The following is a 24,594-nucleotide window of genomic DNA, read 5'->3' on the forward strand; positions in this document are numbered from 1 at the left end:
GATACTCTTATTTTTGCCAGCACATTACCTCACTACACTTTCTTAAACTCTCACCTGCCTGGCACAGTACTGAAACACAATATAGGTATACAATCCACTACTTGATATAAATAAATGAGTCATAAAATCTTTCATAGACTTATCATGCATATTACCTCTCATCATTATAGCAATTCCATGAAAGAAATGACAAAATCACCGATTGTACCTCATAGACCTTATAAGTCATTTGTAATGGTCTCTTCATTTTACAGCTGAGGAAACTGAGACCTAAGGTAGCTCATGACTTACTAAAGGTCTTGAAGCTAAATAGTATCAAATCCAGGACTGATGCTCCCGAACCAGTACTCTTTTCACTTTATCATACTCCCTCTTATGTATGTAGCAAATATAGGAAAAAGGAGATCATATTTGTTGTTTTAAACCAGATCAATATAGAGTATAATTGTCTTCATACAGATTGAAAATCATAATTTTAATTGAGAAAATATGATGATAATATACACAAAATAAAGAATTTATGATTCAAATTGTTATTGAACTAGATCAATGTTTTTCATTTGTAGACAGCAACTCATTAGTAGGTTTTAAAATCAATTGTGTGGGTCACAGGAAGATTTTTAATATAATAAGATAGAATAAAAATAACAGAAAGCTTCTCATTTAGTAGGTGTTTTTGAAATTTTTCAGCTACATATATGTTTGTATTTGTGTGTACTATTGTAATATAAACTGCATCACTCACCATACATCAGATAATAACTATTTGAAAATCACTGGACCACATGACATCAAGGAAACCCAGAGATTCTCCAGCTCTATAGAGCAAAAGAGGAGGAATTGTTATGAGAGCCAAGAAAAACCTTTCATGCTGCAGTTGCCACCGGAGTGTAAGTTTTTAATATAGCCTCTACTGAAGAAGGGTTCTGTTGGGTCTTTACCTGAACTTCTTTTGTACAGCTATACATGTTTAAATAATGCTCAGCCATCCTCCACCTCCCAAATCCTGACTAGGGACTCTTGCAAGAACAAAGAATGACATCATTACTACTTTAATAGGCAGCTCATTTCCACTTGACAAGTTTCAAGGAAAGAGCTGCCAATAGCAAGATACCTTTCCAGCTGCTAGGAAGAAGCAACACTCAAAAAAGAGAGGCAAACATTGTGCTGAGCAATCGGGCATAGCTTTCTGGTGATGGCAAAGAACATTAAAGGAGAGCCACTCAGAGGACAGCTGAGATACCCTGGAGCACAAAAAAGCCCTGAGGGAAGAAGGCAGGGATGCCATCTATTTGTTTCAATCCTGCTACAGTGATTTTTGAGAACATTTCAGTTTTCCCCCATTGACTATATGGGGTGGTTTTCACCCTAGTCCCCTATTTTAATTGCAATTTTTTTCACAAGACTAGAGATATGAAGAAAAATAAAAAAATAATGCAGACGGACTTGGAATATACTTAGGATTCAGTGACAGTTTTTAGCAAATATAAGTTTGATAAGCTAATTTTGAGTAAATTTTTCTGTAAGTGCTCACAACTTTTATGTCAATCATGCAGAGATCTCTTGTCTGAGAGACTTTCAAGCAATTGTAACTGACACTAGAAATTACTCAACTTAGACAACCCAATATTAAATTTTATTCTCTAGCTTATATCATTCCTTATCTAAAATTCTATGGGAGGGGTAGGGTGGGTATTGTGTCTACTTTTGGGTTGGCCAAAAAGTTCATTGTTTTTGTTTCCCATAAGATGGCTGTAGTAGTGCTTAGCTATCTTTTACTTCATTCAAAATACTTTTGTTAAATTGTATTGTGACAGCTGTTATATCAGCATGCATTTAAAAAAGAAAACATCAACATTGGTGAATTTTTGTGTAGCTATCTTAATACTAAAGATGGAAGAAAATACACAACATTCCCAGCATATTATGCTCTATTATTTCGATAAAGGTAAAAAATGCAACTAAAAAGAGAAGAAAAATAGATTTGTGCACTGTATGGAGAAGGTGCTGTGACTGATTGAATGTGTCAAAAAAGGTTTGTGAAGTTTTGTGCTAGATATTTCTCACTGGATGACGCTCCACAGTTGGGTAGACCAGTTGGGGTGGATAGCAATCAAATTGAGATGTTAATTGAGAATAACCAATGTTATACCACACAGGAGATAGCCAACATACTCAAAATATCCAAATCAATAAAGTTATTGGTGAAAATAAAAAAATGTGTCTTTTATTTTATGGAAAAAAAAAACCCATAAGTACTTTTTGGTCAACCTAATAAAATCCCACCTCCCAATCCCAGAACACAGCAAGTGGAAAGGCAGTTCCTTTCATACAGAAAGTGAGGATGGGGATTAGGGTGAACTGCAAATTCAAAGAGAAGCAAATAGAGGAATAGAAATCATAAGTCAGAGTCTTGGCCAGGACATGACCTGAATTCATCTTACTGAACTTTCAGTACTGTTAGGCAAGGAGGAGTGCAGTAGTTACCAATTAGGGAAAAAAAAAAAAAAAAACATTGACTGAGCAAACTCATGAAGTCTGTTAGTCTTTTCCACACGTCAAATAGCACCCCACCCCACGCTGTTTCCTACTGCTCTTTGCCAGTATGTCTGGATCCCTCTCTACTTCATGGGCCTTATTGTTGCCTCTCAGGTTTCATTAGAGTAACAGGAAATAGAGTCATGGGATATCCATCTCCAAGCAAAACTTTCGAGCTAGGGAATATTTATGCTACTGATTAGGTTTCAGATGTACGATTCTATAATACCTCATCTGTATACTTTATTGTGTGTTCACCACCCCAAGTCAAGTCTCCTTCCATCACCATTTATCCCCCTTTATCCTCTTCTACCTTCCATTCCCCTTCCCCTCTAGTAATCACCATACTGTTGTGTCTATGAGTATTTTCTTTTATTAACCTTTTCCCTTTGGAAAATGCAGGTTTTCAGATGCATCAAAGGGCATTTGGCATTTTTCCTGGTCCAGTTCACTTATTCTTTCTTCTATTTGCACAATACTTGGGAAGATGTGTATTAATTTTATGAACTAATGTCAGCTGAGAAAAAATATTGGTTATACTCCAAAATATGTATTCTAAAGGATTCACTTAAACATTGTATATCATATCTTAACAAGTTCCTGTATTGCTTTATTAACTCAATAAAGCAATATGGAATATACACAACTATACCAAAGTAAAAACTATAAAATGTATCTCTCCTACCAAAATCTTAAAATTCATGTTGCAGTGTTCTTTGTGTTTCCCTCACCATCCCCGGCAGAGATCCGCTCCCTTTCCTACCAACTCCTTCAAGGTACCTGGCATTATTGCCTTATTGGAACTCCAACTAATGAAGATCTACTTAAATAACATAAATGTCTGAACTAAACAGAAATTTGTCTCCATGTTCCAGAGATTTTTATTAATTTTAACAAGAGAGTTAAATATATATTTTATGGTGGTGAAACGTGTGGATTTTGGACAGTGGTAAAACTAAGGAGTGGTAGGGAATAGGTGGTTAAAACACTCCCAAATCTCCACCAGTGCATCTTCAAGCTATTTCAAATTAGTATATAGACTAAGTAAAAACATGTAAATCCAATGTAAATGCAACAGTAAAAGAAGTTCTTTAGTTTAGCTTCCACACAGATGGCTACCTCTTAAGTCCCTGCTATATAGAATGTCTGGAAAAACCATGTGTTTAGGCATCAACTTCTTATGTTTTTAAGAATATAAATTTTCTAGGGTGAACAAGGTCCCCAGAATAGATGGGATGCAGGCTAAGATCCTTACTACAGAGGGTTCTTCAGACACTTCTTATTTATTTATTTATTTATTTATTTACATTTTTTATTTATTAGGGTGACATTGACTAATAAAATTATATAGGTTTCAGATGTACGATTCTATAATACCTCATCTGTATACTTTATTGTGTGTTCACCACCCCAAGTCAAGTCTCCTTCCATCACCATTTATCCCCCTTTATCCTCTTCTACCTCCCATTCCCCTTCCCCTCTAGTAATCACCATACTGTTGTGTCTATGAGTATTTTCTTTTATTAACCTTTTCAACCCAGCCCCACAGCTTTTCAACCCAGCCCCACAAACATCCTCCGCTTTGACATCTGAAAGTTTGTTCTTTATGTACGAATCTCTTTGTATTTTGTTAGTTTATTTTGTTCATTAGATTTCACATATAAGTGAAATCATGTGGTGCTTGTCTTCATCTAACTGGCTGATTTCACTTAGCATAATGATCTCCAGGTCCATCCATGCTATGGCAAAAAAAAAAAAAATTGATTTCATCTTTTTTACAATCAGACCATATTCCATTGTGGAAATGTAACACAACTTTTTTATCCACTCACCTACTGATGGGCACTAGAGCTGCTTCCAAATCTTGACTATATAAATAACACTGTAATAAATGTAATGGTTCATATATTCTTTCAAATTAGTGTTTAAGGTTTCTTTGTAAAAGAAATTTTATTGTATTTTTCCATTACCATTTAGCACCCTTATACCCCCATCCTCTCACAATCATCAAGAGTTGTCCATGTTCATGATTTTTTTCCTTTTTGGTCAATCCCTCCAACCCCTAACCTCTTCCCCATAGCTGTCATCCTGCTCTCCATGAGTCCGCCTCTATTAAGCTTTTTAGTTCATTTTGTACATTAGATTCCACCTATGCATGAAATTATACAGTATTTGCCTTTCTCTGACTGGATTATTTCACTTAGCATAATGTTCTCCATGTCCATCCATGTTGTTGCAAAGTATAAAATTTTGTTCTTCTTTATGGCTGAGTAGTATTCCATTGTATAAATGTCCTATAGTTGTTTTATCCACTCATCTACTGATAGACACTCAGGCTGATTTCATATATGGGCAATTGTAAATAATGCTGCAGTGAACATGGGGGTGCTTATGTTCTTTCGAATTAGTGTTTTGAGTTTCTTCAGATATATTCACAGAAGTTGGATTGTTGTGTCAAAGGCAGATACATTTTTAATTTTTGGAGATATCTCCATACTGCTTTTCACAATGGCTGCACCAATCTGCATTCCCACCTCCTCACCAGCACTTGTTATTTGTTGATTTATTGATAATAGCCATTCTGACAGGTGAGACATGGTATCTCATTGTGGTTTTAATTACCATTTCTCTGGTGATTAGTGACATAGAGCATCTTTTCATATGTCTATTGGCCATCTGTATGTCCCTATGTCCCCTTTGGAGAAGTGTCTATTCAGGTCCTTATCCCTTTTTTTAATTGAGTTGTTGGTCTTTTGGTATTGAGTTTTGTGAGTCCTTTATAAATTTTGGATATTAACCCCTTATCAGATGCATAAGCGAATATGTTCTCCATTTCCATGAGTTGTCTTTTTACTTTGTTTTTGGTTTCTTTTTGCTGTGCAATAACTTTTTAGTTTGATGTAGTATCATTTGTTTATTTTTTTTCTTTTGTTTCCCTTGCCTGGGGAGATATATCATATAAATATTGGCATGAGCAATGTTCGAGATTTTACTATGTTTTCTTCTAGGTTTTCTATGGTTTCAGATTGAACAATTAAATCTTTAACCATTTTTAATTTATTTTTGTGTGCAGTATAAGAAGTGGTCTAGTATCATTTTTCTGCACATATCTGTCCAATTTTCCCAACACTACTTATTCAATAAACTATCTTTAGCCCACTGTATATGCTTGCTACCACTGTTGAATATCAATTGATTTAAAATGTGTGGGTTTATTTGGGCTCTGTATTCTGTTAAATTGATCTATATGTCTGCTTTTATGTCTGTACCATGCCATTTGATTACTATGGCCTTAGAATGTACTTTAATATGAGGTAGCGTGATTCCTCCAACTTTGTTCTTCCTCCTCAGGATCACTGTTGCTATGTGAGGTATTTTGTGGTTCCATATGAATTTTTGAAATATTGTTTCTAGTTCTGTGAAATACATCATTGGTATCTTTATAGGAATTGAATTGAATTTATAGACTACTTTAGGTAGCACAGAATTTTTAATGATGTTAATACTTCCTATCCATGAACACAGTATGTGCTTCCACTTATTTGTATCTTCTTTAATATTTTTCTTCAGTGTCTTATAATTTCCTGAGTATAGGACTTTTACATCCTTGGTTGGATTTATCCCTAAGTATTTTATTCTCTTTGAAGCAATTGTAAATGGGATTGTTTTTTTTGTTTCCCTTTCTGTTAGTTTATTATTGGCATATAAAAATGCAACTGATTTCTAAATATTAATTTGTATCCCACTACTTTGCTGAATTCATTTATCACTTCTAGTAGTTTCTTGGTGGAATCTTTGGGGTTCTTTATGTATAGTACCATGTTATGTGCAAATAGACACAGTTTTACTTCTTCTCTTCCAATATAGATGCCTGTTATATCTTCTTGTTGTATGATTTCTATTCCTGATGCCTCTTATTTCTTTTTGTCTCAGTGCTGAGGCTAGAACTTCCAGTACTATGTTGAATAAGAGAAATAAAACTGGACATCCCTGTCTTGTTCCCAATCTTAAGGGGAGTGCTTGTAGTTTTTGCCCTTTTAGTACAAGGCTGGCAGTTGGTTTGCCTTTATTATGTTTAGGTGTGTTCCCTCTTTGGATTTATTCTCAGACATGAAATCATTAGGGCACAAGGCTGTTCCATTTTTCATTTTTTGAGGAAACCCCATACTGCTTTCCACAGTAGCAGTACCAATCTGCATTCCCACCAAGAGTATAAAATGGATCCCTTTTTTCCAAATCCTCACCAACACTTGTTGCTTGTTGATTTATTGATGAGACCCATTTTGAGAGGTGTGAGGTAACATCTGCATTAATTTGCATTTCTCTGATTATTAGTAACATTTAACATTTATTCATAAGTCCATTGTCCATCTGTGGACTCTATTCTGGTCCACTGACCTAAATGACTGTTTTTATGCCAATACCATGCTGTTTTGAATAAAAAGGTCTTACAGTATAGAGTGATATCAGGTAATGTGATTCCTCCAATTTGGTTTTTTATTTCTCAAGATTGCTGCAGCTATTCAGGGTCTTTTTTATTCCCTTTAATTTTTTTATTGTTGTTCAACTACAGTTGTCCCCATTTTACCCCCACCACACCCACCCCCATCTTCCATCCTCAATACTACCCGCTTTGTCTTTCTCCATGGGTCCTTTATACATGTTCCTTAGTGACCCTTGGTATTTCCCTCCCCAATCCCCTCTGGTTACTGTCAGTAAGTTCTTTGTCTCAATATCATTGGTTATATTTTGCTCATTTCTTTTTTTGATTAGGTTCCACATATAGGTGAGATCATATGGTATTTGTCTTTCGTTGCCTGGCTCATTTCACTTAGTAAACATTTTCCATTTTGTAATGTAAATTTTTATCTTTTCCTAGATAAACTCCAATTACTGATGATATACTACTATTTCTAATATATTGCTGTTATATTTTCTAACATTTTATTTAGGTTTTTTAATTATATTCATAAATGAAATTTTTACAATAAATTACCTTTATATTTTATCATATGTTTCATTTGATGTTCAGACTGCATTATATAATACTGGCATAATAAAATGACCTAAAGGTTTCATCTCTTAGTTTCTTTTTAAGAGTGTGGGTATCAGTTCTTTGAATTATTGGTATACCTTGTTAGGTAAACAATAAAAGATGGTTTTATTTCCAACTGTGGGATAAAGAATTACCAACAAATAAATGACTCATTTTTTGCATGTAACTGTCCAGATCTCCCAACACCATTTGTCAAAGAGGCTACTTTTATTCCATTTTATGCTTCTGTCCCCTTTGTTGAAAATTAATTGACCACAGAGATTTGGGTTTATTTCTGGGCTGTCTATTCTGGTTAGATGATCCATGTTTTTGTTCTTATGCCAGTATAAGACAGTTTTGATTACAGTGGCTTTGTAATATACTTTGATATCAGGTACTTTGGTCCCTCTTATTTTGTTCTTTTTCAAAATTACTGCAGTTATTCAGCATCATTTATGGTTCCATATAAATTTCTGAAATATTTGTTATATACCTGGGAAATATGTCATTGGTATGTCAATAGGGGTTGGGTTGAATCTATAAATTGCTTTGGGTACTATGGACATTTTAATGATGTTAATTCTTCCAATCCATGAACACAGTACATGCTTTCATTTATTTTTGTCTTCCTTAATTTCTTTCTTCAGTGTTATGTAGTTTTCTTAGTATAGGTGTTTTGCCTCTTCGATTAGGTTTATTCCTAAGTACTTTATTTTTCTTGTTGCTATAGCAAATGGGATTGTTTTTTTTTTTTCCTGATTTCTTTTTCTGATATGTTGTTGGTGTACTAAACTACCTTCAATTTCTGAATATTTGACTTTGTATCCCACTGTTTGGCCAAATTCACTTATTACATAGAGTAGTTTTTGGCTGAGTCAGTAGGGTTTTTTTATGTACACTATCATGTCATCTGCAAACAGTGACAGTTTTGTTTCCTCCTTTACAATTTAGATGCCATTTATTTGCTTGTCTTGTCAGATCTCTGTGGTTAGGACTTCCAATACTATATTGAATAGAAGCAGTGAAAGAAGACATCTCTGTCTTGATCCTGATCTTAGTGGAAAAGCTTTTAGTTTTTGTCCATTGAGTATGATGTTGGCTGTAGGTCTCTCATATATGGTCTTTATTATGTTGAGGAATGCTCCCTCTATTCCCACTTTGCTGTGTGTTTTGATCATAAATGGGTGCTGTATCTTATCAAATGCATTCTCCAAATCTATTGATATGACCATGTGATTTTTGTAATTTCTTTTTGTTTATATGATGTATTATCTTTATTGATTTGCAAATATTGTACCACCCTTGCATCCCAGGGATGAATCCCTCTTGATCATGGTGTATTATCTTTTCTTTTTTTTTTTTTTTGTAAGTCCTTTTAACATTTTATATAATAAGCGCTGGATGATGATGAACTCCTTTAACTTGACCTTATCTGAGAAGCACTTTATCTGCCCTTCCATTCTAAATGATAGCGTTGGCGGATAGAGCAATCTTGGATGTGCATCCATGCCTTTCATGACTTCGAACACTTCTTTCCATGCCCTTCTTGACTACAAGGTTTCTTTTGAGAATTCAGCTGATAGTCTTATGGGAACTCCTTTGTAGGTAACTGTCTCCTTTTCTCTAGCTGCTTTTAAGATTCTCTCCTTATCTTCCATCTTGGCTAATGTAATTATGATGTGCCTTGGTGTGTTCCTCCTTAGGTCCAACTTCTTTGGGACTGTCTGAGCTTTCTGGACTTCCTGGAAGTCTATTTCCTTTGCCATACTGAGGAAGTTCTCCTTCATTATGTTTTCAAATAAGTTTTCAATTTCTTGCTCTTCCTCTTGTCTTCTGGCACCCTTATGATTCACATGTTGGAATGTTTAAAGATGTTCTGGAGGTTCCTAAGCCTCTCCTCATTTTTTAAAATTCTTTTTTCTTCATTCTTTTCAGGCTGAATGTTTCTTTCTTCCTTCTGCTCCAAACCATTGATTTCAGTCTGGTTTCCTTCCCATCACTGTTGGTTTCCCATATATTTTTCTTTATTTCACGTAATGCAAACTTCATTGAAGCCTGGGTCTTTTTTATGCTGTTGAAGTTGCCATTGAGTTCCTGGAGCATCTTGATAACCAGTGTTTTGAACTGTGCATCTGATAAGTTGACTATCTCTTCGTTGTATAGTTGTATTTTTTTCTGGAGATTTAAACTGTTCTTTTATTGGGGCCATTTTTTTCTGTCTCTGCATGCCTGTTATTTATTAAGGGACAGAGCCTTAGGTGTTCACCAGGGCAGGGCAACCCATGTTGCTGTGTGGTGACTCTGTATGTGGGGGAGGGGTTCAAGAGGCAATAGTGTTGCTTTCTCCACTCTCTGCCAGTTTTCAATCACTTCCCTGGCTACCCACAATCAAATTGGTCCCTTTTGGTGCTGAATCTCACGTTGGTGGATTTGTGTACATTCGAAGACCCTGTTGGTCTCTTCAATGAACTCTCCAATGAGGCTGGGAGTTTCTCCCACTGCTGCCTCAGCCCCCACAGGAGTTTTCAGTCAGATGTTTTGGGGCTTTATTTCCCTGCACTGGAACTCTGGGTTGCGCAGTCTGTCTTGCTCCCTAGTTGTTCCTCCCAGTTTCTCTACATGCAAATGCAGGACTGCCCAGTCCACAAGCCTCCACCTTGCCCAGTCTGCCAGCCACTGCCTTGCTGCGAGTCCTCTCCACACAGCTGCCCATCTCTGCCCCTCCTACTGGTCTGGATGAATGTTTCTTCTTTAAGTCCTTGGTTGTTGGACTTCCATACAGTTCAATTTTCTGTCAATTCTGGTTGTTTTTTCTTTTTAAATGTGTTGTTGTCCTTCTTTTGGTTGTGGGAGGAGGCAGAGTATGTCTACCCATGCATTCATCTTGGCCAGAATTCCTCTTGCACTGTATGATCTTTTTAATATATTGCTTGAGATTGTGTGCAGTATTTTGTTGAGGATTTTCTGGTCTATGTTAATCAGCAATACTAGCATATAGTTTTCTTTCTTTCTTGTGTCTTTTTCTGGTTTGTGGATTAGGATGATGATGGCTTCTTAAAAAACAGTTTGGAAGTCCTCCCTCATCTTGGATTTTTTGGAATAGTCTGTGAATAATAGGAGTTAGATCTTCCAGAAGTGTTTGTAAAATTCTCTTATGAAACAGTCCACTCCAGGGCTTTTGTGTGCCAGGAGTGTTTTGATTAGTGCTTCTCCTCAGCTGCTATTGGTCTGTTCAGGCTTTCTGCTTCTTCTTCACTTAGTTTTCAAAGATTATATTTTTCTAGAAATGTGTCCATTTCACCCTGGTTTTCAAGTTTCTTGGCATATAGTTCTTCATAGTTATTTCTTACATCCTTTGTTGTTCTGTAGTATCAGTTGTAATCTCTCCTCTATCTTTTCTGATTGTGTTTATTTGGGTCCTCCCTCTTTTTTTCTTGATGAGTCTGCTTAAAGGCTTGTCAATTTTGTTTGTCTTTTCAAAGAACCAGCTCTTGAATTTATTGATCCTTTGAATTGTTCTTTTAGTCTCTGTGTCATTTAATTATGCTCTGATCTAGGTTATTTTCTTCCCTCTACTTGCTCTGAGCTGTCTTTGCTGTTTTTCCTCCACTTCTAGTAAGTGTAGTTTTAGGTTGTTTATTTGAAATGTTTCTATTTTTTTAGATAGACCTGTATCAATCACTATGACTTCCCTCTCAGGACTCTCTTCGCTGTGTCCCATAAGTTCTGGATTGTTGTGTGTTAATTTTCATTTGTTTCTAGAAACTTTCTGATTTCTTCTTTGATGTCATTATTAACCCTTTCATTGTTTAATAGCCTGCCAGTCAGTCTCCAGGAATTTGAATGTTTTTGAGTTTTATCCTTGAGGTTGGTTTCTACTCTGTCTTTTGATTGGAGTACTTAATCCATTTACATTCAGGTAATTATTGACAGTACTTATTCATTGTTCCTCCATTGTACCTCTGTTCCTCTCTCTCACTTTTTTTCTTCCTCTTCTTGAAACAGTCCCTTTAGGATCTCTTGCAGTGCTGGTTTGGTGGAGGTGTATTCTATTAGACTTCTTTTGTCTGGGAAACTCCTTATTTCACCTTCCATTGTAATTGAGATTTTTGCTGGGTAGAGTAGTCTTGGTTGCAGGCCTTTGCTTTTCATTACTGGGACTATTACTTGCCATTCCCTTCTGGCTTGTAGTGTTTCCATTGAAAAATCAGATACTATACTTGTCAGAGTTCCCTTGTATTTTACTTCTTTTTTCTCCCTTGCTGTTTTTAAGATTATTGCTTTTTCTTTAAAATGACATTTTAATTACAATGCGTCTGCAAGTAGGCCTCTTAGGGTTCATCTTGATTCGCACTCTGTGTGCTTCCTAAACATATGTGGCCTTTCCCCTCTTTGGGTTCAGGAAATTTTCTGTCATTTTTTAAAACAGGTTTTCTATCTCTTGCCCCTTTTCTTCTCCTTCTAGTATTCCAATGTTTTGAATGTTGTTGTGTTTTATGTTGTTTTGCAGTTCCCTTAAGCTGTCTTCATATTTCTTGAGTTTTTCTTTTTCCTATACCTGCTCTACCTGGTTGTTCCCTTCTACCTTATCTTCCAGCTTAGTAATTTGGTCCTCTGCTTCATCCAGTCTGCTTGTAATTCCTTCTAATTTATTTTTAAAAGATTTTATTTATCTATTTTTATACAGAGGGTAGGGGAGGCAGAAAGAGGGAGAGAAACATCAATCCACGGTTGCCTTTAACACTCCCCTTACTTGGGATCTGGCTCACAACCCAGGTATTTACCCCAACTGGGAATCAAACAAGTGATCCTTTGGTTCTCAAGCCAGCACTCAATCCATTGAGCCACACCAGCCATGGCTTTTTATTTCAGAAATTGTATTCTTCATTTCTTCCTAGTTCTTGTTTATAGTTTCCATTTCCTTTTTCATACGGTTGTATTTCTTGCTCAGTTCCTTGTAGTTGTCTGTGAGTTTCCTGAGCATCCTTATCATCATTCTTTTGAATTCTACATCTGATAGTTTGCTTGCCTCTCTTTCATTTAGCTCCTTTACTGGGGAGTCTTCTATTCCTTTTGATTGTGGGGACTCTCTTTGCCTCTCCATTTTAGGTGACTCTTTTTGTTTGTTTCTGTGATTCCTGATGCTCTGCTTTGCCAGATGCCTTCATAAGGTGAACTTCTGTGGTAGGAGTTTTGTGGGACTCAGTACTGTGTTCTCCTTGATCTCCTTGTCTGGATAGTCTGGGATTGCCCTTTCTTTTGTTTATGTGGACTCTCTTGTTGTACTTGGGCTTTACCTGTTGGTGGCTCCTTTGTTGGTGGATTCTCCTCTCCAGCAGGTTTACTGGTACTCAAAACTCCCACCTTGTCTTGTATGTGATCAGGGGCAGGGCGTAGGTGGAATGGGGTAAGGACGCAGGATAGTATTCTATAGGATTTAAAGTACTAGGAAGTAAAGAACAAATAGCAGGTCCTTTGGAGAAGTACAGCAATAACTGTGATATTTCACCTCACTAGACACTTTTTATAAAAGGTGAAAAAGAGATAAGACTCTTATTAAAAGGAAAAAGGAATGTGGGCTGACTTTAGAAAGGAGAGCACTTATGCCAGGTTAGATAGTGATATATAGTGAGAGTGAAAGATAGAAATTGGTGAAGTGTGTAAGAGAATAGAGTTAGCCACAGTAGTAATAAGGCTCTGGAAGATGGCAAAATGGATTAATACCAGGGAAGGGTGCTGTGTGGGATTTGGAATAACAATAATATGATAAGAAATATATAATATGAATAAAAGGGATAAAAAGTAAAAGAGCAAGAGTACTATGTTATTGGAATATGAGTGAAGTGAAAGAAGAAAAATTACAATGCAATATGAAAGGGAGAATAAAGAAAACCAATCAAACTATAAAATCAAAGAAACAAAACAAAGTGAACAGAAAGAGAAATAAAACAATAATATAAATAAATAAATAAATAAATAAATAAATAAATAAATAAATAAAATGCAAGTTCTGAAGGAAGGCAGAATGAAATTTGTCTCAACTGGGTGGTAGCCTTCTGAATTCTTTCCAGATCTGTCTTTGGTCTTCTCACAGCTCCAGGTCTTATTGTCCTACATTTCCATTTTTAAATGGCCTGTGCAATCTTTGGCCTCCAATCTCCATATCAGCTGGAATACCGTTGGCTGTTCACTCTGTTCCTCAGAAGATCTAGTAGGTGTCCCAGTTGGGTGTATGAGCAAGTGCCTTCAGCTCCCACCTACCTTTCCACCACCTGCCATCTTAGAAAAAATTTTATTGTTGTTCAAGTATAGTTGTCATCATGTTCCCCCCAACACTCTCTGCAGCACCACTGACTCCCACCTCCCCTCCTCACTCCTACCCCATTTGGCTTTGTCCATGGGTCCTTTATACATGTTCCTTGATGACTCTTCCTCTTCTTTTCCCCATTATACACATCCTTCTTCCCCTCTGGTTACTGCCAGTTGGTTCTTTATTTCAATGTCCCTGGGTATATCTTGCTCATTTGTTTGGTTGACTAGGTTCCATGTATAGGTGAGATCATATGGTATTTGTCCTTCACCACCTGGAATATTTCACAAAGTGTAATGCTCTCCAGTTCCATCTATTCTGTCGCAAAGAGTAGGCACTCATTATTACTTTCTCTTGTGTAGTATTCCATTGTGTAAATTTAACACCGTTTTTTGATCCACCCATTTACTGATGGGCACTTACATTGCTTCCAGCACTTAGCTATTATAAACTGTGCTGCTATGAACATTGGGGTGCATAGGTTATTTGAATTGGTGTCTCATGATTCTTAGAGTATAATCCCAGCAGTGGAATTGCTGGGTCAATAGGCAGTTCCATTTTTGGTTTTCTGAGGAAATTCTATACTGTTTTCCACAGTGGTTGCTCCAGTCCATATTTCCACTGACACTGTGCTTGGGTTCCCTTTTCATGACAACTTCACAAGCACTTATTGTTTGTGGATTTGCTTTTGATGGCCATTTTGACCAGTGTGAAGTGGTATCTCATTGTAGTTTTAATTTGCATCTCTCTGATGGCTAGTGATGCTGACTGAGTATATTTTCATATATTTCTGGGGCCTCTGTATGTCCTCCTTGGAGGAGTGTCTGTTCAGGTCCTTTGCTCATTTTTAATTGTGTTGTTTGTCTTCCTGGAGTGGAGTCATGTGAGTTCTTTATATATTTTGGAGATCAGACTCTAGTCCATGGTATCATTGGAAAATGTGTTTTCCCATATGGTTGGTTCTACTTTCATTTTGCTAACATTTTCTTTAGCCATGGAGAAGATTTTTATTTTGATGAAGTCTCACTTGTTTATTCTTTCCTTTATGTCTCTTGCTCTAAGGGACATATCAATGAAAATATTGCTTCATGGAACAATAAGATTTTCCTGCCTACATTCTCCTTTAGGACTTTTATGGTGGTGCAACTTATATTCAAGTCTTATATCCATCTTGGGTTTATTGTTGTGTATAGTGTAAGTTGACGGTCAGGTTTCATTTTTTTGTATGTAGTTATCTAGATCTCCCAATACCATTTGTTGAAGAGGCTATTTTTACTCCATATTATGATTCTGCCCCCTTTTTCAAATATTAATTGACCATAGAGACAGAAAAGAATACAGCTGGGATTCTGTAGGGTGAACAGCCAACAGAATCCAAGCCATATTCTTTTTTAGAAGCTGTTTCTTTTATTCCTCTCTGCTTTTATTATTTTCTTTCATCTACTCATTTTTGTTTTGTCATTGGTTGTTGTTGTTGTTGTTCCTTTAAGTATAATGTTAGATTGTTTACATAAGATTTTTCTTGTTTCTTGAGATAAACCTGCAATGCTATGAATTTCCCTCTTAGGCCTGTTTTCATTGTGTCCCATACAGATTGGATTCTTGTGTTCTCATTTTTATGTGTTTCAAGGTATCTTATGTTTTTTTTTTCTTGATCTCATTGTTAACTCATTCATTGTTAAATAACATGTTATATAACCTCCATGTATTTATGTCTTTTTTAGTTTTCTTCTTGTAATTGATTTCTAGTTTCATACCATATGGTCAGAAAAGATACATGATATGATTCCAATCTTCTTAAATGTATTGACACTTATTTTGTGTCCTAATATGTAGTCTATCACAGAAAAAGTCTCATGCACTTGAAAAGATTGTATGTTGCTTTGTGGAAAAATATTCTGATGTTATCAATTAACTTCATCTGATCTAGTGTGTTATTTAAGGCTTCCATTTCCTTGTTGATTTTCTTTCTGGAATTTGTATCCATTGAAGTCAATGGGGTGTTAACATCTTATATTATAAATGTATTACTGTTAATCTCTCCATTTATGTCCATCAAGATTTTCTTTACATATTTAGTTGTTCTTATGTTGGTTGCTTAAATATTTCCAAGAATTATATCCTGTTATTGAATTGATCCTTTTATCATTATGCAGTGTCTTTCTGTATCTTTTACTATAGCCTTTATTTTAAAGTTTATTTTGTCATGTGTAAGTATAGCTACCCAGCCCTTTTTCCTTTCCACTTGCATGAAATATCTTTTTCTATCCCTTTACTTTTAGTCTGTGTGTATGTTTCATTCTGACGTGTGTCTATGGTATACAGCATATATATGGATCATGTTTTCTTATCCATTCAGCTACTCTATGTCTTTTGATTGGCACATTTAACCCATTTACATTTAAATTGATCATTGATATGCACATATTTATTGCTATTTCATTCTTATGCCTATATTCCTGTGTTGTTGTTTTTCTCCTTCTTTCCTTCTACTTCCTTCCTCCTCCTTTCTCCCTCTTCTTCTTCTTCTTCTCCTTTCTCCCTCTCCCTCTCCTTCTCCCCCTCCCCCTCCTCCTCCTTCTTCTTCCTCTTCTTTACCTCCACCTCTTCCTCCTTCTCCTCCTCCTCCTCCTTCTTCCTCCTCCTCAAGAAGGCCTTGTAACATTTTTTTTGGTAATACTGGTAACAGACTCCTTTAGCTTTTACTTGTCAATGCAATTATTATTACACTTCATGTTGTTCCAAAAGTCCCTTAAACTATTCCCATTTTCTACATATTTTTTTTCCTTTTGCTGCTCTCATTGATGGGTTTTTTGCTACCTTGTCTTTGAAATTGCTGATTCCATCTCTGCTTCATCAGCCTACATTTTATTCTTTCAAGTGTATTCTTTATTTCATATTATATTCTTCATTTCTGACTGTTAATTTTGTATGCTTTCTATGTTCTGTTTTACGCTGTTGAGCAGTGTTATAACCATTACTTTGACCTCTGTATCTGATAAATTGTTTTCTTCCATTTCCTTTAGCTCTTTTTCTAGAGATTTCTATTTTTTTTCATTTGGAACTTTTTTTTTTGTCTCCCCATTTTGTCTACCTCTTTGTGTTTGTGTGTGTTTCTGTGTATTAGATAGATTTTCTAAGACTCCCAGTCTTGGTGGAATTGGCCTTATGTAGTAGGTGTCTTGTGTGGTTTTGTGGTGGAGTCCCCTTGATCACTTGAGCTGAGTGCTCTAGGAATGTCCCTTGTGTTGGTTTTGTGGGTCCACCTGTTAAAAATGAGTCTTTCTTGTTCTTGGCTTATTCATTCATGGCATCAACTCTCAGGAAGGCTTAATGAGAGGCTCATTCTTAATCATAGTGTGCAAGCTGTTGTACAGGTGATGACACAAAGCAGAATTCAACCAGAAACTACTCATGCCTGCTAAGATCTCCCTTTGGATATGCAACTTGTGATGCTCAGTGGATTTTTTTCTGATGTTGTGTGAAACTGGCCAATCATTGTGTTCAGGGCCTCTTAGGAGGGATTCTCATGCTGTCCAATGTCAGACACTGCCTGTGACTGGCCCTTGGCAACCTGTTTGAAGCTGCAAGCAATCCACAATTTGTGGCAATCTTTGCTAGACCTGATACACATAGGAAAGCCCAAGCTGTGCACCAAGGCGAACTTTTACCAGCACTGGGCATGGGTGCATGTCTGCAGATGTCTGTCATCCTAAGATATGCCTCCACCCTCCTCATCCTGCTGGCTGCCTGTTAGGCTCATTCAATGAAAGAGCCTCTGGTAGTACTTGAGTTGTATGAGATAGGTTCTCAGTGAGTCAGCAGGTAGGGATGAGTGGTGTTCACCTCTCTGATACAGGTTCAAATTTGCTGGCATTGCTGGGTCTGAGGCCACTCTGCAAATGTCCCCTGGTAAACCAAGTCAAGCTACCAGGCATTATGTGATTGTATATCTTTGTGTTGAGGCATGATATCAGAGAGTCATCAGGGTGACTCTAGCAGAGTTTATCAGGCCCAAACAGCCCAAGATTTGGCCATGTGAAGGGAAGGCTCTACTCTGGTTGGGAATGGGAGGGAAAAATGGCCCCTGTCTTAGAGCTACCAACTCAGTCTCTCCCGAATTTTGTGTTAACTTTGGCAGGGCAGAGCTACTAGGACTTGGGCATGTAGAGCCACTGGGACTTGGAGGGTGGGTCTACCAGAAGCCCAGGAGTTAGGGTAGCAGATTTCCAATGAGGAAACAGCATAAATCAGGATCACAGGAAAGTGGTGGGAATGGTCCCTACCCCAAAGCCACAACTCAGTCATTGACAACCCCTGATTCTGCACAAAACTCTACACCCTGGTCAAGGGAGCTGACTCTTCCACAGGGTGGAAGCTCCCCATGGTGGGACAAGATATATTCTAGCAGTTGGGGTTATTGTTTTCCACTAGGCTTATGTCACACAGAGGAGAGTGTTCTATTCAAGAAAGATGATGTTTGTGGTATGCAAGAGTTGATTAGCATAGGGATCCTGGTGGTTGTTTCTTCAGCTTTCCACAGAGACACAGACTCTAGTTTGCTCCGCCTTTCCTCTGCCAGCAACAAGAGTGAATGGCTGTTTAAACAAATTTTGTGCATTGGCCCTTTAAAAGGGCTCCTGTGTTTCTAGCAGACTCCTGTCTTTTCATGATGGACAGCAATCCTGCTGCTTTTCACAGCCAGATGTTCTATGGGCACCTATTTCCAACGCTGGTGGTCTGGGATGGTGATCCTGCCTTGGGGTTGCTTCACATAGGGAACTGCCTGCAGCTGAGATATCCTACGGGAACCTCAGCTACTGCCCATGGGAGTGGGGCAGCCCTTTTCTTATCTCTGCCCTTCCTGCTAGTCTGAACATAGCTTCTTCTGTAAATCCTTGATTATAAGACTTCTCTTCAGCTAGTCTTCTGTTGGTTATTAATGATATTTTTTCTATAATTTACTTGTAATTCCAGTTTGATCCTGGGAGGAGGTGAGTGTAACATCCACCTACTTCACCTCCATATTATTTTCCCAATACATTTTCATTGGATCCATGATCCAGTGCTAAAGGGCTCAACCAGAACATATGTAATTGAGGCAAGTATTGCAATTAGATAATCCAGTTTGGGAGGGAACATGAGATTTTTGTAAATATCTGCATATCTGTAAATAAGGTTCTTTCCCACAAATATTTTTTGTCTATTTCTGAAAGAGGTCTGCAGGGTTAAAAATCTTGGAGGGTGATCAGTAATGTACCATGACACATTAGTGATTAATCTACTTTCTTTTTGTTAACTCTAGACAATCTTCTTTATTTTTTTAAATATGGAACAGTTCACGAATTTACATGTCATCCTTGCGCAGAGGGGTCATCCTAATCTTCTCTGTGTCATTCAAATTAGTATATGCACTGCCAAAGCAAACACTCTTTTTTTATTGTTGTTTAAGCACATTTGTCTCCATTTTCCCCCCACCACGTGCCCCGCCCAACCCATCCCCACCTCCTACCCTTGAACTTACTCCCTTTGGCATTGTCCATGTGTACTTTATACATGTTCCTGACAACTCTTCCCCTATTTTCCCCCATTATCACTATCCCCCCTCCCCTGTGGTTACTCTCAGTTTGTTCTTTATTTCATTGTCTCTGGTTATATTTTGTTTGCTTGTTTGTTTTGTTGATTAGGTTCCACTTATAGGTGAGATCATATGGTATTTGTCTTTCACCACCTGGATTATTTCACTTAGTATAATGCTCTTCAGTTCCATCCATGCTATTTCAAAGGGTAGGAGCTCCTTCTTTCTTTCTGCTGCTAGTATTCCATTGTGTAAATGTACCAGAGCTTTAAGGAAATTTTTAAATTGTACTTGGTGAGGAAATTCTGTCATTTTATATATGTAACTAAACTAAATTCTTATAGTAAAACTTTGCTAAGGTACAAACACGTTAATTTATAGGTGGCACTTGGGAATTCTTAATTAAAATGTTTTTATTCCTGAAAAAAGATCTAGGGAATACTTTCCTGAGATCTAACTAGAGTGTGCAGTCTGTTGGTTAAAGGATAAATAGGACTGGGGAGGTTGTTATACTTCCCATATATTCAGGGAATATTTGCAGAGGGAATTCTGTGAGTGAGGTACAGTCTCAACTATCACAGAAGCTTTTACTACCAAGTTAAAGTTTGACATCCATTGCAAAATTACTTCAGACAAGGATAAAAGTAAGATATGTTGTTATGATGGTTTTTTCCACATGTATCTAAAGAAGTGAGGTTCACTTCAAGCTAGTAATATAGTAGGTTGTTTCTTTATTATAAAAGCAGAGCTACTGCTAAAAGTATATTTATAAACGTTTCCTACTACTTTTAGATATTTTAGCCTCACTTTATGTATTCTCAATTATAATCTTCACCCTGTGACAATAGGTTTCATTGTTGGGGGAAAATACACTCATAGAGCATATTCTGGTAAAGGAAATGGATGATGAACTTGCAATATTATCAGTTTTGGTGAAAAACATTTCAAAGAAGACATCTTAGGAGTCAGAGAATCATCATGCTAAAGAATCCAAAATTTCATCACAAGAAAGTTGATGGGACATTTAGCTTCATTAAACAATTTTTGATTAAAAATTTATACTTTAGGCAGTAAGGAAAGATTTCTTGGATAATGTAAGACTGGGCCACTCTAGACAGAGCTGCATTATTTTCATATCATTCTGAAAACATGATGTTACAAAATCTATTTTATCCCAAAATTAATTAATGCTTTCTAGGTTATCTTAAAATAAGTAAAACCCATATCAAATGTTGAATATCTGTTATTTCTTTGCATTCCTTTTAATATGTGTATTTTTCTCCACAGAAACTTTCATAATGATCTAGGCTTTAATTCATGGTGAGATTCAACTGCTTTTTTATCTGATTATAACTCCCTGGCTATCTTTCTCACAATTAATTAATAGTGAAATAAGCTAAAACTTGACAACTTATCAGGACTGTATCTTCCAGTTTCTTTAAACCTGGTGATATTTAAATCCCATTATTTAGAGACCATAAAATATACAAAAATAAATTTGTATATTTAATCTCAAGGAATAAATCTAAGGAATTAATCTCAAATGCAGACCATGTTTTATGCTCAAAGATACCCAATACTTTGTTTAAAATAAGGACACTTTTGTTGTAATATTCAGACACTCAACTAAAACTAGATTTATAAATGAGGAGATTATTAGCTCATTGAGCAAGGGACATAAAGGAAAGAATAAACAAATGGGACTTCATCAAAATAAAAAGCTTCTGCATGGCTAAAGAAAACATCAGCGAAATGAAAGGGAACCAACCATATGGGAAAACATTTATAAATGATACCTCGGACAAGGGTCTGATCTCCAAAATATATAAAGAACTCACATGATTCCACTCTAGGAAGACAAATAACCCAATTAAAAAATGGGCAAAGGACCTGAACAGACACTTCCCCAAGGAGGACATAGAGAGGGCCCAGAGACATATGAAAAGATGCTCAACATCACTAGCCATCAGAGAGATGCAAATTAAAACCACAATGAGATACCACTTCACACCAGTCAGAATGGTCATCATAACCAAATTAACAAACAAGTGCTGGTGACGTTGTGGAGAGAAGGGAACCCTAGTGCACTGTTGGTGGGAATGCAGACTGGTGCAGCCACTGTGAAAAAAATATATGGAATTTCCTCAAAAAACTAAAAATGGAACTGCCTTTTGACCTGACAATTCCACTGCTGGGATTATACCCTAACACTGAAACACCAATCCAAAAGAACCTACGCACCCCAATGTTCATAGCAGCATAATTTATAATAGCCAAGTGCTGGAAATAAGTCTAAGTGTTCATCAGTAAATTAGTGGATCAAAAAAAAAAAAAGACTGTAGTACATTCACATAATGGAATTCTACACAGCAGAAAGAAAGAAGGAGCTCCTACTCTTTGCAACAGCATGGATGGAACTGGAGAGCATTATGCTAAGTAAAATAAGCCAGTCGGTGAGGAACAAATACCATATGATCTCACCTATAAGTGCATCCTAATCACTAAAACAAACAAGGAAGCAAAATATAACCAGAGATATTGAAATTAAGAACAAACTGACTGTAACCAGAGGTGAGGTGGCAGGGGATAATGGAGAGATAAGGGAGAAGAGTTGTCAGGAACATGTATAAAGGACACTTGGACAAAGCCTAAGGGGGTTAGATCAAGGGTGGGAGATGGGGATGGTTGGTGGGGGGAGATGGTGGGGAGGAAATGGAGAAAACTATACTTGAAGAAAAATTTAAAAAAGAAAAAAAAGAATTGAATAAGGAAGCTGTGGCAATGTCAGGAAAACAACTTTGCCTCAGGAGCAACTAGACTAGAAATTCAAATGCCGTCTCTAAGATGTGTTCTCTGAATGTCTGTTTCATTGATTTTCAGATCAGCTGTTGCCATATGACACTATTTGCAGCTGCCAACAGTTTCTAAGGTTTTTAACTTTACTTTCAGCCATATAAGGGACAATGTTTTCTTGGATTATAAATTCAAACTGTGTAGTGAAGGAAATGATTAAGCAAGATTGAAGTCAGGTGCTAATAATACCTTTGGTAACAAGGTAGCTGGAATATGGGCAGGATTAGTTCCTAGGAAAATAAGTGAGAGATACTAGACAGGATAATAATAGTTAACTGTTAAAAGTATAAGCATTGTAAGTAACTCTGATGTCTCCAAGTTCTTGATTTGCAATATAGAAAGTATACACATACTCAATGGAATATCTGACACCATTAAAAGTAATAGAAGGTTCTTTTGGATTGGTGTTTCAGGGTTCTTAGGGTATAATCCCAGCAGCAGAATTGCTGGGTCAAAGGGCAGTTCCATTTTTAGTTTTCTGAGGAAATTCCATATTGTTTTCCACAGTGGCCTCACCAGTCTGCATTCCCACCAACAGTGCACTCCTCTTCATTCTTTCTGAGTCTCTTTTCTTTTTCTTGTTTATTCTGGGTGCTTTTTTCTACCTTGTCCTCCAGTTTGCTGATCTGATCCTCTGCTTCATTGAGCCTGCTTTTGATTTCTTCTACTGTGTTCTTCAATTCAGAAATTGTATTCTTCATTTCCTCTTGGCCCTTGTTGATAGTTTCTATTTCCTTTTTCATGTTGATGTAGTTTGCGGTGAGTTCATTGTAGTTTCCCTGTAGTTTTGGGGAATTCTCTGTGAGCTCATTGAGCTTCCTTATAACCAGTGGTTTGAACTCATCTGATAGTTGACTTGTCTGTTTTTTATTTAGCATTCCTTCTGAGGCTTCCTCCTTTCCTCTCATTTGAGGATTGTTTCTTTGTATTCGCATTGTTTGTAAGACTCTTCTTGTTAGCCTCTGCTTCTTAAATTGATCTGTTCTGACAACCTCAGTTTATGGTGTGAACCTGTATGGTAGAAGAACTGTGAGATTCAGTGGTTAAGTCTCCTCATCTCCTGAGATCACTATTCTTGGGCTGTCATTTATATTCGCTCTGTGTATGTCTTTGGGTTTTGATTGTTGTTGTGTCTTTCTTTGGTGGGTCCTTTCCTCCAGCTGGGCAACTGAGGGTTAGTCCATCCACCACCTCTTTTTTTCTGTTGTGCAGGATGTGTACAGGTTGTGTTGAAGCTGGTTCTTCTGTGTGTATGAGGTTTTGAGGCATCTCTCTGGCTCTTGTTCACTTGTGTGTTCTTGGTAATTTCTCCATCATTTGGTTGTATTACCAGTGCGGTCCTGCATGGAGGTTAGTGTGGCTTCCACTCTCTCCTTCACCTTCTTCTGTTGTTATCTCTTGGTGGTTCCTTTTTTTGTGGGTTTCCTCTTTCAGCAGGTATACTGGTGTTCACAGCTTCTACCTACTCCTTTTTGTGCTCAGTTGGAGGGGAAGGCAGAATGGTTTAAGACAGTTGGAGTGTATTCTATGGTATTTGAAGTATTATGCGAATTTTTTTTTAGTTTATCCCATAATCTTTACTAAATTTCTTATATTTTGAACTGAAAGAACCAGATTTTCTCATCATATTTAAGTGTACAAACTTGGAATATTTATTTGAAATGAAGAATCAAATTATGTTTACTGAATGTTTCAGATAAAATTTGAATTTTTAAAGTTTGTTATTGAAGTAATGCCAAATTCTAAAGTTTACACTTTACAATCTGTGGAGTCACCAAACAGTTTTATTTATTTCTGTAGATTAATGGAGCACCATCACTTTGAATTTCCTCATTAGCTTGATCGGCATGGAAGTTTAGGATTTAAGTTATTCAATGTAGCCCTCATTGCCGTAGCCTTTCATTATATCCAGTCATGGAACATGATGGGATTCTACCCCTTGCAAGTGGATTGTTTCCTTGTGTTATTCTTCATCAGTTTACAGACAAGCATTATAAATTTTTGTTTTTCACAAACAGCAGGGTAATTTGGTGGGGAAAGAAAGTAGCTTGAACTGGTGAAGTAGTTAAAATACAGAATAGTTTTTATATTATTTTTTGTTGTGATATGATAGGATACAGTGACTTTTTTTGAAGTATAATTGACATGTAACATTATATTAGTTTTGGCTGTGAAACATGATGATTTGATATTTGTATACATTGAGAAAAGATCACCATAATAAGTTTAGATAACATCCATCACTGCAGTTTTTTATATATATATATATGAAAATATATT

General features: G+C 36.7%; 1 non-coding gene across 1 annotated transcript; it reads right to left on the bottom strand.

The window, feature by feature from the left end:
• Positions 1–19,206: 19,206 nt before the first annotated feature.
• LOC112310932 (U6 spliceosomal RNA) lies at positions 19,207–19,310 on the bottom strand. Its single transcript, XR_002975434.1, has one exon. It is a non-coding gene; the product is annotated as a U6 spliceosomal RNA (small nuclear RNA).
• Positions 19,311–24,594: the final 5,284 nt, after the last annotated feature.

The sequence above is a fragment of the Desmodus rotundus genome, chromosome X (genome assembly GCF_022682495.2).
Source record: "Desmodus rotundus isolate HL8 chromosome X, HLdesRot8A.1, whole genome shotgun sequence".
Lineage (NCBI taxonomy): Eukaryota > Metazoa > Chordata > Mammalia > Chiroptera > Phyllostomidae > Desmodus > Desmodus rotundus.